We start from the raw sequence: 17,594 nt of genomic DNA on the forward strand, positions 1-17,594 counted from the left end.
TTATGGAGTGTCACATCATATCTGTCATCACACATGACAGTGTCATATCACATCAGGCACAAGCCCCTTGTGTGTCATCTCACATAGTCACAACCAGCATGTGGGTTTTCACACACACTGCTTCTGTGGGTCACATCACTGCTGTCACTGTGCCCTTGTGATTGTCACCTCCTCTGTGTCATCATGCACAACTGTCACATCATATCTGTCACATTGAGCCTGTGACTGTCATGCCATTTCTGTCTCAACACACATGGCAGTGTCACATGACATCTGTCACACCAAGACTGTGATTGTCACCTCACATTTGTCACATGCATTACAGAGTATCACACAGTATATGTCATTACACATGAGAATGTCACATAACTTCAGGCACAACCCACGTGTGTATCAGCTCACCCTGTCACAATTGGCATGTGATTGTCACCACACATCTGTCACAAGCCTCTTATGATTGTCACATCACACCTGTCATAATGCCTGAGTGATTGTCACCTCATGTGTGTCATAACATGCAATTATCCAAAAATGTCAGTCACATTGTGCCTGTTATTGGTCACACCACTTCTACTTCAACACATGTGGCAGTGTCACCTGACATATGTCACACCTCGAGTGTGATTGTCACCTCACATTTGTCACATGTGTTATGGAGTGTCACATCATATCTGTCACATTACACATGGGAGTGAAATATCACATGAGGCACAACCCACTTGTGTGTCACCTCACATGGTCACAACCCACATGTTATTGTCACCACACATCTGTCACACATGCTTATGTGGGTCACGTCAAATCTGTTACAATGCCCATGTGATTGTCACCTCATCTGTGTTATAATATGCAAGTGTCACATCATATCTCTCATATCATGCCTGTGATCATCACATCATTTCTGTCTCAACACACGTGGCAGTGTCACCTGATATCTGTCACACCCACAGTGTGATTGTCACCTCACACTTGTCACACGTCTTCTGGGAGTGTCACATCATCCCTGTCACATCTGACATGTGCAGGTCACATCACATCAGTCAAAACCCATATGTATGTGATCTCAGATGGTCACAATCTGCATATGATTGTCACCACACACTGGTCACAAGCCACTTATGAGTCTCACATCACAACTGTCACAATGCTCAAGTGACTGTCACCTCACATGTGTCTTCACGCACAACTGTCACATCATACCTGTCACATTGCACATGTGATTGTCACATCACATCAGATCCAACCCAGTTGTGTGTCACCTCCCATTGTCACAATTGGCATATGATTGTCACCACACATCTGTCACACATACTTCTGTGTGTTACATCAAAACTGTTATAACACCCATGTGACTGTCACTTCTCCTATGTCAGAATGCACGTGTCACATCATATCTGTCACATCGTGCCTGTGACTCTCGCATCATTTCTGTCTCAACACATGTGGCAGTGTCACCTGGCATCTGTCACACCCAGAGTGTGTTTGTCACCTCCCATTTGTCAGGTGCCTTACAAAGTGTCATGTTTCCCTGTCACATCACATATGGGACTGTCACGTCACATCCATCACCACCCATTTGTCACCTCATGTGTTCACCACTGGCATATGATTGTCACCACACATCTGTCACAAGCCTCTTATCAGTGTCATATCACAACTGTCACCACACCCATGTGGCCGTTACCTCACATGTGTCATAACATGAAAGCATTATATCGTATCTATCCCATCACACTTATGATTATCACGTCACTTCTGTCTCAGCCCATGTGGGTGTGTCATCTGACATCTGTCATACCCTGAGTGTGAGTGTCACATCACATGTGTCAAATGCCTTCCAGAGTGTCACATCATATCTGTCGCATCACATGTGAGAGTGTCATATCTCATCAGGTACAACCCACTTGTGTCACCTCACATGGTCACAACCAGCATGTGGTTGTCATCACACACCTGTCACACATTGCTTATGTGTGTCACATCACAACTGTCACAACACTCATGTGATTGTTACCTCACCATGTGTCTTAACAGGCAAGTGTCACATCATAGCTATCACATCATGCCTGTGGCTCTCATATCATTTCTGTCTCAACACATGTGGCATTGTCACCTGATACCTGTCACACTCAGAGTGTTATTGTGACCTCAATTTGTCAGAAGACTTCCAGAAGCATTACAGCATACCTGTCACTTCACATGTGCATGTCACATCATGTCCATCACAACCCACATGCATGTCAACTCAGAAGGTCACAATCAGCATACGATTGTCACCACTCATTTGTCCCAAGCCATTTATGATTGTCACATCACAACTGTCACAACGCTTCTGTGGTTGTCATCCCACATGTATCTTAACATGCAAATGCCCCATCATATGTGTCGCATTGCACCTGTGATTGTCATATCACATCTGTCTCAACATGCATGAGAGTGTCTCCTGACATGTGTCACACCCAGAGAGTGATTGTCACCTCATATAAGTCACATGCCATGCAGGAGTGTCACATCATACCTCTCATATCACACATGTGTGTGTCACATCAGATCAGTTCCAATCAACTTGTGTGTCACCTCACATTGTCACTTGCTTTACAGAGCATCGCATCATACCTGTCATCACACATGAGAGTCATATCACATCAAGCACAAGCCATTTGTGTGTCACCTCACGTGATCACCACACATGTGTCACACATGCTTATGTGTGTCACATCAAAACTGTTACAAGGCCCATGTGATTGTCACATCACCTGTGTTGTAACACGCAAGTGCCATAACATATCAGTCACATCATGTCTGTTATTGTCACAGCATTTCTGCCTCAACAAATGTGGCAGTGTCATCTGACATCTGTTACACCCATAGTGTGTTACCTCACATTTGGCACATGCTTTACAGAGTGACACATCCTATCTGTCATCACACATGAGAGTGTCATATCACATCAGGCACAGCCCACTTGTGTGTCACCTCACATGGTCACAACTGGCATGTGATTGTCACCGCACATCTGTCACAAGCTGCTTATGACGGTCACATCACAACTGTCACAATGTTCATGTATTTGTCACCTCATGTGTCTTAATGCCCAAGGGTCACATCATACCTGTGTCATTGCACATGTGATTGTCACATCACATGGGTCTCAACACACTTGAGAGTGTCACCTGACTCCTGTGACACACAGAGTGTGATTGTCCCCTCATATTAGTCACATGCCTCCCAGGAGTGTCACATCACACCAGTCACATTGCACATGCGTGTGTCACATCACAACAGTTCCAAATTCACTTGTGTGTCACCCCACATGGTCACAATTGGCATGTCAATGTCACCACACATCGGTCACAAGACTCATGATTGTCACATCACACCTGTCCCAATGCCTGTGTGATTGTCACCTCATGGGTGTCATAATGTGCAAGTGTCACAACATTTCAGTCCCATTGTGCCTGTTAGGGTCACACTATTTCTGTCTCGACACACATGGCAGTGTTACCTGACATCTGTCTCAACAAGAGTGTGATTAGCACATCACATTTGTCACATGACTTCTGGAGTGTCATGTCATATGTGTCCCATCACATGAGTGTGTCATAGCACATCAGGCACAACCCACTTGTGTGTCACCTCACATGGTCACAACCAGCAAGTGGTTGACACCACACAGCTGTCACACACCACTTATGTGTGTCACATCCAAACTGTCACCATGCCCATGTGATTGTCACCTCATCTGTGTCATAACAGGCAAGTGTCACATATCTGTCACATCATGCCTGTGGCTGTCACCTATTTGTCTCAACACACATGTCAGTGTCACATGACATCTGTCACACCAAGAGTGTGATTGTCACCTCACATTTGTCATGTGCTTTATGGAGTGTCACATCATATCTGTCATCACACATGACAGTGTCATATCACATCAGGCACAAGCCCCTTGTGTGTCATCTCACATAGTCACAACCAGCATGTGGGTTTTCACACACACTGCTTCTGTGGGTCACATCACTGCTGTCACTGTGCCCTTGTGATTGTCACCTCCTCTGTGTCATCATGCACAACTGTCACATCATATCTGTCACATTGAGCCTGTGACTGTCATGCCATTTCTGTCTCAACACACATGGCAGTGTCACATTACATCTGTCACACCAAGACTGTGATTGTCACCTCACATTTGTCACATGCATTACAGAGTATCACACAGTATATGTCATTACACATGAGAATGTCACATAACTTCAGGCACAACCCAGGTGTGTATCAGCTCACCCTGTCACAATTGGCATGTGATTGTCACCACACATCTGTCACAAGCCTCTTATGATTGTCACATCACACCTGTCATAATGCCTGAGTGATTGTCACCTCATGTGTGTCATAACATGCAATTATCCAAAAATGTCAGTCACATTGTGCCTGTTATTGGTCACACCATTTCTACTTCAACACATGTGGCAGTGTCACCTGACATATGTCACACCTCGAGTGTGATTGTCACCTCACATTTGTCACATGTGTTATGGAGTGTCACATCATATCTGTCACATTACACATGGGAGTGAAATATCACATGAGGCACAACCCACTTGTGTGTCACCTCACATGGTCACAACCCACATGTTATTGTCACCACACATCTGTCACACATGCTTATGTGGGTCACGTCAAATCTGTTACAATGCCCATGTGATTGTCACCTCATCTGTGTTATAATATGCAAGTGTCACATCATATCTCTCATATCATGCCTGTGATCATCACATCATTTCTGTCTCAACACACGTGGCAGTGTCACCTGATATCTGTCACACCCACAGTGTGATTGTCACCTCACACTTGTCACACGTCTTCTGGGAGTGTCACATCATCCCTGTCACATCTGACATGTGCAGGTCACATCACATCAGTCAAAACCCATATGTATGTGATCTCAGATGGTCACAATCTGCATATGATTGTCACCACACACTGGTCACAAGCCACTTATGAGTCTCACATCACAACTGTCACAATGCTCAAGTGACTGTCACCTCACATGTGTCTTCACGCACAACTGTCACATCATACCTGTCACATTGCACATGTGATTGTCACATCACATCAGATCCAACCCAGTTGTGTGTCACCTCCCATTGTCACAATTGGCATATGATTGTCACCACACATCTGTCACACATACTTCTGTGTGTTACATCAAAACTGTTATAACACCCATGTGACTGTCACTTCTCCTATGTCAGAATGCACGTGTCACATCATATCTGTCACATCGTGCCTGTGACTCTCGCATCATTTCTGTCTCAACACATGTGGCAGTGTCACCTGGCATCTGTCACACCCAGAGTGTGTTTGTCACCTCCCATTTGTCAGGTGCCTTACAAAGTGTCATGTTTCCCTGTCACATCACATATGGGACTGTCACGTCACATCCATCACCACCCATTTGTCACCTCATGTGTTCACCACTGGCATATGATTGTCACCACACATCTGTCACAAGCCTCTTATCAGTGTCATATCACAACTGTCACCACACCCATGTGGCCGTTACCTCACATGTGTCATAACATGAAAGCATTATATCGTATCTATCCCATCACACTTATGATTATCACGTCACTTCTGTCTCAGCCCATGTGGGTGTGTCATCTGACATCTGTCATACCCTGAGTGTGAGTGTCACATCACATGTGTCAAATGCCTTCCAGAGTGTCACATCATATCTGTCGCATCACATGTGAGAGTGTCATATCTCATCAGGTACAACCCACTTGTGTCACCTCACATGGTCACAACCAGCATGTGGTTGTCATCACACACCTGTCACACATTGCTTATGTGTGTCACATCACAACTGTCACAACACTCATGTGATTGTTACCTCACCATGTGTCTTAACAGGCAAGTGTCACATCATAGCTATCACATCATGCCTGTGGCTCTCATATCATTTCTGTCTCAACACATGTGGCATTGTCACCTGATACCTGTCACACTCAGAGTGTTATTGTGACCTCAATTTGTCAGAAGACTTCCAGAAGCATTACAGCATACCTGTCACTTCACATGTGCATGTCACATCATGTCCATCACAACCCACATGCATGTCAACTCAGAAGGTCACAATCAGCATACGATTGTCACCACTCATTTGTCCCAAGCCATTTATGACTGTCACATCACAACTGTCACAACGCTTCTGTGGTTGTCATCCCACATGTATCTTAACATGCAAATGCCCCATCATATGTGTCGCATTGCACCTGTGATTGTCATATCACATCTGTCTCAACACGCATGAGAGTGTCTCCTGACATGTGTCACACCCAGAGAGTGATTGTCACCTCATATAAGTCACATGCCATGCAGGAGTGTCACATCATACCTCTCATATCACACATGTGTGTGTCACATCAGATCAGTTCCAATCAACTTGTGTGTCACCTCACATTGTCACTTGCTTTACAGAGCATCGCATCATACCTGTCATCACACATGAGAGTCATATCACATCAAGCACAAGCCATTTGTGTGTCACCTCACGTGATCACCACACATGTGTCACACATGCTTATGTGTGTCACATCAAAACTGTTACAAGGCCCATGTGATTGTCACATCACCTGTGTTGTAACACGCAAGTGCCATAACATATCAGTCACATCATGTCTGTTATTGTCACAGCATTTCTGCCTCAACAAATGTGGCAGTGTCATCTGACATCTGTTACACCCATAGTGTGTTACCTCACATTTGGCACATGCTTTACAGAGTGACACATCCTATCTGTCATCACACATGAGAGTGTCATATCACATCAGGCACAGCCCACTTGTGTGTCACCTCACATGGTCACAACTGGCATGTGATTGTCACCGCACATCTGTCACAAGCTGCTTATGATGGTCACATCACAACTGTCACAATATTCATGTATTTGTCACCTCATGTGTCTTAATGCCCAAAGGTCACATCATACCTGTGTCATTGCACATGTGATTGTCACATCACATGGGTCTCAACACACTTGAGAGTGTCACCTGACTCCTGTGACACACAGAGTGTGATTGTCCCCTCATATTAGTCACATGCCTCCCAGGAGTGTCACATCACACCAGTCACATTGCACATGCGTGTGTCACATCGTAACAGTTCCAAATTCACTTGTGTGTCACCTCACATGGTCACAATTGGCATGTCAATGTCACCACACATCTGTCACAAGACTCATGATTGTCACATCACACCTGTCCCAATGCCTGTGTGATTGTCACCTCATGGGTGTCATAATGTGCAAGTGTCACAACATTTCAGTCACATTGTGCCTGTTAGGGTCACACTATTTCTGTCTCGACACACATGGCAGTGTTACCTGACATCTGTCTCAACAAGAGTGTGATTAGCACATCACATGTGTCACATGACTTCTGGAGTGTCATGTCATATGTGTCCCATCACATGAGTGTGTCATAGCACATCAGGCACAACCCACTTGTGTGTCACCTCACATGGTCACAACCAGCAAGTGGTTGACACCACACAGCTGTCACACACCACTTATGTGTGTCACATCCAAACTGTCACCATGCCCATGTGATGGTCACCTCATCTGTGTCATAACAGGCAAGTGTCACATATCTGTCACATCATGCCTGTGGCTGTCACCTATTTGTCTCAACACACATGTCAGTGTCACATGACATCTGTCACACCAAGAGTGTGATTGTCACCTCACATTTGTCATGTGCTTTATGGAGTGCCACATCATATCTGTCATCACACATGACAGTGTCATATCACATCAGGCACAAGCCCCTTGTGTGTCATCTCACATAGTCACAACCAGCATGTGGGTTTTCTCACACACTGCTTATGTGGGTCACATCACTGCTGTCACTGTGCCCTTGTGATTGTCACCTCCTCTGTGTCATCATGCACAACTGTCACATCATATCTGTCACATTGAGCCTGTGACTGTCATGCCATTTCTGTCTCAACACACATGGCAGTGTCACATGACATCTGTCACACCAAGACTGTGATTGTCACCTCACATTTGTCACATGCATTACAGAGTATCACACAGTATATGTCATTACACATGAGAATGTCACATAACTTCAGGCACAACCCACGTGTGTATCAGCTCACCCTGTCACAATTGGCATGTGATTGTCACCACACATCTGTCACAAGCCTCTTATGATTGTCACATCACACCTGTCATAATGCCTGAGTGATTGTCACCTCATGTGTGTCATAACATGCAATTATCCAAAAATGTCAGTCACATTGTGCCTGTTATTGGTCACACCATTTCTACTTCAACACATGTGGCAGTGTCACCTGACATATGTCACACCTCGAGTGTGATTGTCACCTCACATTTGTCACATGTGTTATGGAGTGTCACATCATATCTGTCACATTACACATGGGAGTGAAATATCACATGAGGCACAACCCACTTGTGTGTCACCTCACATGGTCACAACCCACATGTTATTGTCACCACACATCTGTCACACATGCTTATGTGGGTCACGTCAAATCTGTTACAATGCCCATGTGATTGTCACCTCATCTGTGTTATAATATGCAAGTGTCACATCATATCTCTCATATCATGCCTGTGATCATCACATCATTTCTGTCTCAACACACGTGGCAGTGTCACCTGATATCTGTCACACCCACAGTGTGATTGTCACCTCACACTTGTCACACGTCTTCTGGGAGTGTCACATCATCCCTGTCACATCTGACATGTGCATGTCACATCACATCAGTCAAAACCCATATGTATGTGATCTCAGATGGTCACAATCTGCATATGATTGTCACCACACACTGGTCACAAGCCACTTATGAGTCTCACATCACAACTGTCACAATGCTCAAGTGACTGTCACCTCACATGTGTCTTCACGCACAACTGTCACATCATACCTGTCACATTGCACATGTGATTGTCACATCACATCAGATCCAACCCAGTTGTGTGTCACCTCCCATTGTCACAATTGGCATATGATTGTCACCACACATCTGTCACACATACTTCTGTGTGTTACATCAAAACTGTTATAACACCCATGTGACTGTCACTTCTCCTATGTCAGAATGCACGTGTCACATCATAGCTGTCACATCGTGCCTGTGACTCTCGCATCATTTCTGTCTCAACACATGTGGCAGTGTCACCTGGCATCTGTCACACCCAGAGTGTGTTTGTCACCTCCCATTTGTCAGGTGCCTTACAAAGTGTCATGTTTCCCTGTCACATCACATATGGGACTGTCACGTCACATCCATCACCACCCATTTGTCACCTCATGTGTTCACCACTGGCATATGATTGTCACCACACATCTGTCACAAGCCTCTTATCAGTGTCATATCACAACTGTCACCACACCCATGTGGCCGTTACCTCACATGTGTCATAACATGAAAGCATTATATCGTATCTATCCCATCACACTTATGATTATCACGTCACTTCTGTCTCAGCCCATGTGGGTGTGTCATCTGACATCTGTCATACCCTGAGTGTGAGTGTCACATCACATGTGTCAAATGCCTTCCAGAGTGTCACATCATATCTGTCGCATCACATGTGAGAGTGTCATATCTCATCAGGTACAACCCACTTGTGTCACCTCACATGGTCACAACCAGCATGTGGTTGTCATCACACACCTGTCACACATTGCTTATGTGTGTCACATCACAACTGTCACAACACTCATGTGATTGTTACCTCACCATGTGTCTTAACAGGCAAGTGTCACATCATAGCTATCACATCATGCCTGTGGCTCTCATATCATTTCTGTCTCAACACATGTGGCATTGTCACCTGATGCCTGTCACACTCAGAGTGTTATTGTGACCTCAATTTGTCAGAAGACTTCCAGAAGCATTACAGCATACCTGTCACTTCACATGTGCATGTCACATCATGTCCATCACAACCCACATGCATGTCAACTCAGAAGGTCACAATCAGCATACGATTGTCACCACTCATTTGTCCCAAGCCATTTATGATTGTCACATCACAACTGTCACAACGCTTCTGTGGTTGTCATCCCACATGTATCTTAACATGCAAATGCCCCATCATATGTGTCGCATTGCACCTGTGATTGTCATATCACATCTGTCTCAACATGCATGAGAGTGTCTCCTGACATGTGTCACACCCAGAGAGTGAGTGTCACCTCATATAAGTCACATGCCATGCAGGGGTGTCACATCATACCTCTCATATCACACATGTGTGTGTCACATCAGATCAGTTCCAATCAACTTGTGTGTCACCTCACATTGTCACTTGCTTTACAGAGCATCGCATCATACCTGTCATCACACATGAGAGTCATATCACATCAAGCACAAGCCATTTGTGTGTCACCTCACGTGATCACCACACATGTGTCACACATGCTTATGTGTGTCACATCAAAACTGTTACAAGGCCCATGTGATTGTCACATCACCTGTGTTGTAACACGCAAGTGCCATAACATATCAGTCACATCATGTCTGTTATTGTCACAGCATTTCTGCCTCAACAAATGTGGCAGTGTCATCTGACATCTGTTACACCCATAGTGTGTTACCTCACATTTGGCACATGCTTTACAGAGTGACACATCCTATCTGTCATCACACATGAGAGTGTCATATCACATCAGGCACAGCCCACTTGTGTGTCACCTCACATGGTCACAACTGGCATGTGATTGTCACCGCACATCTGTCACAAGCTGCTTATGACGGTCACATCACAACTGTCACAATGTTCATGTATTTGTCACCTCATGTGTCTTAATGCCCAAGGGTCACATCATACCTGTGTCATTGCACATGTGATTGTCACATCACATGGGTCTCAACACACTTGAGAGTGTCACCTGACTCCTGTGACACACAGAGTGTGATTGTCCCCTCATATTAGTCACATGCCTCCCAGGAGTGTCACATCACACCAGTCACATTGCACATGCGTGTGTCACATCACAACAGTTCCAAATTCACTTGTGTGTCACCCCACATGGTCACAATTGGCATGTCAATGTCACCACACATCGGTCACAAGACTCATGATTGTCACATCACACCTGTCCCAATGCCTGTGTGATTGTCACCTCATGGGTGTCATAATGTGCAAGTGTCACAACATTTCAGTCCCATTGTGCCTGTTAGGGTCACACTATTTCTGTCTCGACACACATGGCAGTGTTACCTGACATCTGTCTCAACAAGAGTGTGATTAGCACATCACATTTGTCACATGACTTCTGGAGTGTCATGTCATATGTGTCCCATCACATGAGTGTGTCATAGCACATCAGGCACAACCCACTTGTGTGTCACCTCACATGGTCACAACCAGCAAGTGGTTGACACCACACAGCTGTCACACACCACTTATGTGTGTCACATCCAAACTGTCACCATGCCCATGTGATTGTCACCTCATCTGTGTCATAACAGGCAAGTGTCACATATCTGTCACATCATGCCTGTGGCTGTCACCTATTTGTCTCAACACACATGTCAGTGTCACATGACATCTGTCACACCAAGAGTGTGATTGTCACCTCACATTTGTCATGTGCTTTATGGAGTGTCACATCATATCTGTCATCACACATGACAGTGTCATATCACATCAGGCACAAGCCCCTTGTGTGTCATCTCACATAGTCACAACCAGCATGTGGGTTTTCACACACACTGCTTCTGTGGGTCACATCACTGCTGTCACTGTGCCCTTGTGATTGTCACCTCCTCTGTGTCATCATGCACAACTGTCACATCATATCTGTCACATTGAGCCTGTGACTGTCATGCCATTTCTGTCTCAACACACATGGCAGTGTCACATGACATCTGTCACACCAAGACTGTGATTGTCACCTCACATTTGTCACATGCATTACAGAGTATCACACAGTATATGTCATTACACATGAGAATGTCACATAACTTCAGGCACAACCCAGGTGTGTATCAGCTCACCCTGTCACAATTGGCATGTGATTGTCACCACACATCTGTCACAAGCCTCTTATGATTGTCACATCACACCTGTCATAATGCCTGAGTGATTGTCACCTCATGTGTGTCATAACATGCAATTATCCAAAAATGTCAGTCACATTGTGCCTGTTATTGGTCACACCACTTCTACTTCAACACATGTGGCAGTGTCACCTGACATATGTCACACCTCGAGTGTGATTGTCACCTCACATTTGTCACATGTGTTATGGAGTGTCACATCATATCTGTCACATTACACATGGGAGTGAAATATCACATGAGGCACAACCCACTTGTGTGTCACCTCACATGGTCACAACCCACATGTTATTGTCACCACACATCTGTCACACATGCTTATGTGGGTCACGTCAAATCTGTTACAATGCCCATGTGATTGTCACCTCATCTGTGTTATAATATGCAAGTGTCACATCATATCTCTCATATCATGCCTGTGATCATCACATCATTTCTGTCTCAACACACGTGGCAGTGTCACCTGATATCTGTCACACCCACAGTGTGATTGTCACCTCACACTTGTCACACGTCTTCTGGGAGTGTCACATCATCCCTGTCACCTCTGACATGTGCATGTCACATCACATCAGTCAAAACCCATATGTATGTGATCTCAGATGGTCACAATCTGCATATGATTGTCACCACACACTGGTCACAAGCCACTTATGAGTCTCACATCACAACTGTCACAATGCTCAAGTGACTGTCACCTCACATGTGTCTTCACGCACAACTGTCACATCATACCTGTCACATTGCACATGTGATTGTCACATCACATCAGATCCAACCCAGTTGTGTGTCACCTCCCATTGTCACAATTGGCATATGATTGTCACCACACATCTGTCACACATACTTCTGTGTGTTACATCAAAACTGTTATAACACCCATGTGACTGTCACTTCTCCTATGTCAGAATGCACGTGTCACATCATAGCTGTCACATCGTGCCTGTGACTCTCGCATCATTTCTGTCTCAACACATGTGGCAGTGTCACCTGGCATCTGTCACACCCAGAGTGTGTTTGTCACCTCCCATTTGTCAGGTGCCTTACAAAGTGTCATGTTTCCCTGTCACATCACATATGGGACTGTCACGTCACATCCATCACCACCCATTTGTCACCTCATGTGTTCACCACTGGCATATGATTGTCACCACACATCTGTCACAAGCCTCTTATCAGTGTCATATCACAACTGTCACCACACCCATGTGGCCGTTACCTCACATGTGTCATAACATGAAAGCATTATATCGTATCTATCCCATCACACTTATGATTATCACGTCACTTCTGTCTCAGCCCATGTGGGTGTGTCATCTGACATCTGTCATACCCTGAGTGTGAGTGTCACATCACATGTGTCAAATGCCTTCCAGAGTGTCACATCATATCTGTCGCATCACATGTGAGAGTGTCATATCTCATCAGGTACAACCCACTTGTGTCACCTCACATGGTCACAACCAGCATGTGGTTGTCATCACACACCTGTCACACATTGCTTATGTGTGTCACATCACAACTGTCACAACACTCATGTGATTGTTACCTCACCATGTGTCTTAAGAGGCAAGTGTCACATCATAGCTATCACATCATGCCTGTGGCTCTCATATCATTTCTGTCTCAACACATGTGGCATTGTCACCTGATACCTGTCACACTCAGAGTGTTATTGTGACCTCAATTTGTCAGAAGACTTCCAGAAGCATTACAGCATACCTGTCACTTCACATGTGCATGTCACATCATGTCCATCACAACCCACATGCATGTCAACTCAGAAGGTCACAATCAGCATACGATTGTCACCACTCATTTGTCCCAAGCCATTTATGATTGTCACATCACAACTGTCACAACGCTTCTGTGGTTGTCATCCCACATGTATCTTAACATGCAAATGCCCCATCATATGTGTCGCATTGCACCTGTGATTGTCATATCACATCTGTCTCAACACGCATGAGAGTGTCTCCTGACATGTGTCACACCCAGAGAGTGATTGTCACCTCATATAAGTCACATGCCATGCAGGAGTGTCACATCATACCTCTCATATCACACATGTGTGTGTCACATCAGATCAGTTCCAATCAACTTGTGTGTCACCTCACATTGTCACTTGCTTTACAGAGCATCGCATCATACCTGTCATCACACATGAGAGTCATATCACATCAAGCACAAGCCATTTGTGTGTCACCTCACGTGATCACCACACATGTGTCACACATGCTTATGTGTGTCACATCAAAACTGTTACAAGGCCCATGTGATTGTCACATCACCTGTGTTGTAACACGCAAGTGCCATAACATATCAGTCACATCATGTCTGTTATTGTCACAGCATTTCTGCCTCAACAAATGTGGCAGTGTCATCTGACATCTGTTACACCCATAGTGTGTTACCTCACATTTGGCACATGCTTTACAGAGTGACACATCCTATCTGTCATCACACATGAGAGTGTCATATCACATCAGGCACAGCCCACTTGTGTGTCACCTCACATGGTCACAACTGGCATGTGATTGTCACCGCACATCTGTCACAAGCTGCTTATGACGGTCACATCACAACTGTCACAATGTTCATGTATTTGTCACCTCATGTGTCTTAATGCCCAAGGGTCACATCATACCTGTGTCATTGCACATGTGATTGTCACATCACATGGGTCTCAACACACTTGAGAGTGTCACCTGACTCCTGTGACACACAGAGTGTGATTGTCCCCTCATATTAGTCACATGCCTCCCAGGAGTGTCACATCACACCAGTCACATTGCACATGCGTGTGTCACATCACAACAGTTCCAAATTCACTTGTGTGTCACCCCACATGGTCACAATTGGCATGTCAATGTCACCACACATCGGTCACAAGACTCATGATTGTCACATCACACCTGTCCCAATGCCTGTGTGATTGTCACCTCATGGGTGTCATAATGTGCAAGTGTCACAACATTTCAGTCCCATTGTGCCTGTTAGGGTCACACTATTTCTGTCTCGACACACATGGCAGTGTTACCTGACATCTGTCTCAACAAGAGTGTGATTAGCACATCACATTTGTCACATGACTTCTGGAGTGTCATGTCATATGTGTCCCATCACATGAGTGTGTCATAGCACATCAGGCACAACCCACTTGTGTGTCACCTCACATGGTCACAACCAGCAAGTGGTTGACACCACACAGCTGTCACACACCACTTATGTGTGTCACATCCAAACTGTCACCATGCCCATGTGATTGTCACCTCATCTGTGTCATAACAGGCAAGTGTCACATATCTGTCACATCATGCCTGTGGCTGTCACCTATTTGTCTCAACACACATGTCAGTGTCACATGACATCTGTCACACCAAGAGTGTGATTGTCACCTCACATTTGTCATGTGCTTTATGGAGTGTCACATCATATCTGTCATCACACATGACAGTGTCATATCACATCAGGCACAAGCCCCTTGTGTGTCATCTCACATAGTCACAACCAGCATGTGGGTTTTCACACACACTGCTTCTGTGGGTCACATCACTGCTGTCACTGTGCCCTTGTGATTGTCACCTCCTCTGTGTCATCATGCACAACTGTCACATCATATCTGTCACATTGAGCCTGTGACTGTCATGCCATTTCTGTCTCAACACACATGGCAGTGTCACATGACATCTGTCACACCAAGACTGTGATTGTCACCTCACATTTGTCACATGCATTACAGAGTATCACACAGTATATGTCATTACACATGAGAATGTCACATAACTTCAGGCACAACCCAGGTGTGTATCAGCTCACCCTGTCACAATTGGCATGTGATTGTCACCACACATCTGTCACAAGCCTCTTATGATTGTCACATCACACCTGTCATAATGCCTGAGTGATTGTCACCTCATGTGTGTCATAACATGCAATTATCCAAAAATGTCAGTCACATTGTGCCTGTTATTGGTCACACCATTTCTACTTCAACACATGTGGCAGTGTCACCTGACATATGTCACACCTCGAGTGTGATTGTCACCTCACATTTGTCACATGTGTTATGGAGTGTCACATCATATCTGTCACATTACACATGGGAGTGAAATATCACATGAGGCACAACCCACTTGTGTGTCACCTCACATGGTCACAACCCACATGTTATTGTCACCACACATCTGTCACACATGCTTATGTGGGTCACGTCAAATCTGTTACAATGCCCATGTGATTGTCACCTCATCTGTGTTATAATATGCAAGTGTCACATCATATCTCTCATATCATGCCTGTGATCATCACATCATTTCTGTCTCAACACACGTGGCAGTGTCACCTGATATCTGTCACACCCACAGTGTGATTGTCACCTCACACTTGTCACACGTCTTCTGGGAGTGTCACATCATCCCTGTCACATCTGACATGTGCAGGTCACATCACATCAGTCAAAACCCATATGTATGTGATCTCAGATGGTCACAATCTGCATATGATTGTCACCACACACTGGTCACAAGCCACTTATGAGTCTCACATCACAACTGTCACAATGCTCAAGTGACTGTCACCTCACATGTGTCTTCACGCACAACTGTCACATCATACCTGTCACATTGCACATGTGATTGTCACATCACATCAGATCCAACCCAGTTGTGTGTCACCTCCCATTGTCACAATTGGCATATGATTGTCACCACACATCTGTCACACATACTTCTGTGTGTTACATCAAAACTGTTATAACACCCATGTGACTGTCACTTCTCCTATGTCAGAATGCACGTGTCACATCATATCTGTCACATCGTGCCTGTGACTCTCGCATCATTTCTGTCTCAACACATGTGGCAGTGTCACCTGGCATCTGTCACACCCAGAGTGTGTTTGTCACCTCCCATTTGTCAGGTGCCTTACAAAGTGTCATGTTTCCCTGTCACATCACATATGGGACTGTCACGTCACATCCATCACCACCCATTTGTCACCTCATGTGTTCACCACTGGCATATGATTGTCACCACACATCTGTCACAAGCCTCTTATCAGTGTCATATCACAACTGTCACCACACCCATGTGGCCGTTACCTCACATGTGTCATAACATGAAAGCATTATATCGTATCTATCCCATCACACTTATGATTATCACGTCACTTCTGTCTCAGCCCATGTGGGTGTGTCATCTGACATCTGTCATACCCTGAGTGTGAGTGTCACATCACATGTGTCAAATGCCTTCCAGAGTGTCACATCATATCTGTCGCATCACATGTGAGAGTGTCATATCTCATCAGGTACAACCCACTTGTGTCACCTCACATGGTCACAACCAGCATGTGGTTGTCATCACACACCTGTCACACATTGCTTATGTGTGTCACATCACAACTGTCACAACACTCATGTGATTGTTACCTCACCATGTGTCTTAACAGGCAAGTGTCACATCATAGCTATCACATCATGC

Source organism: Hippopotamus amphibius, chromosome 7 (assembly GCF_030028045.1).
Source record: "Hippopotamus amphibius kiboko isolate mHipAmp2 chromosome 7, mHipAmp2.hap2, whole genome shotgun sequence".
Lineage (NCBI taxonomy): Eukaryota > Metazoa > Chordata > Mammalia > Artiodactyla > Hippopotamidae > Hippopotamus > Hippopotamus amphibius.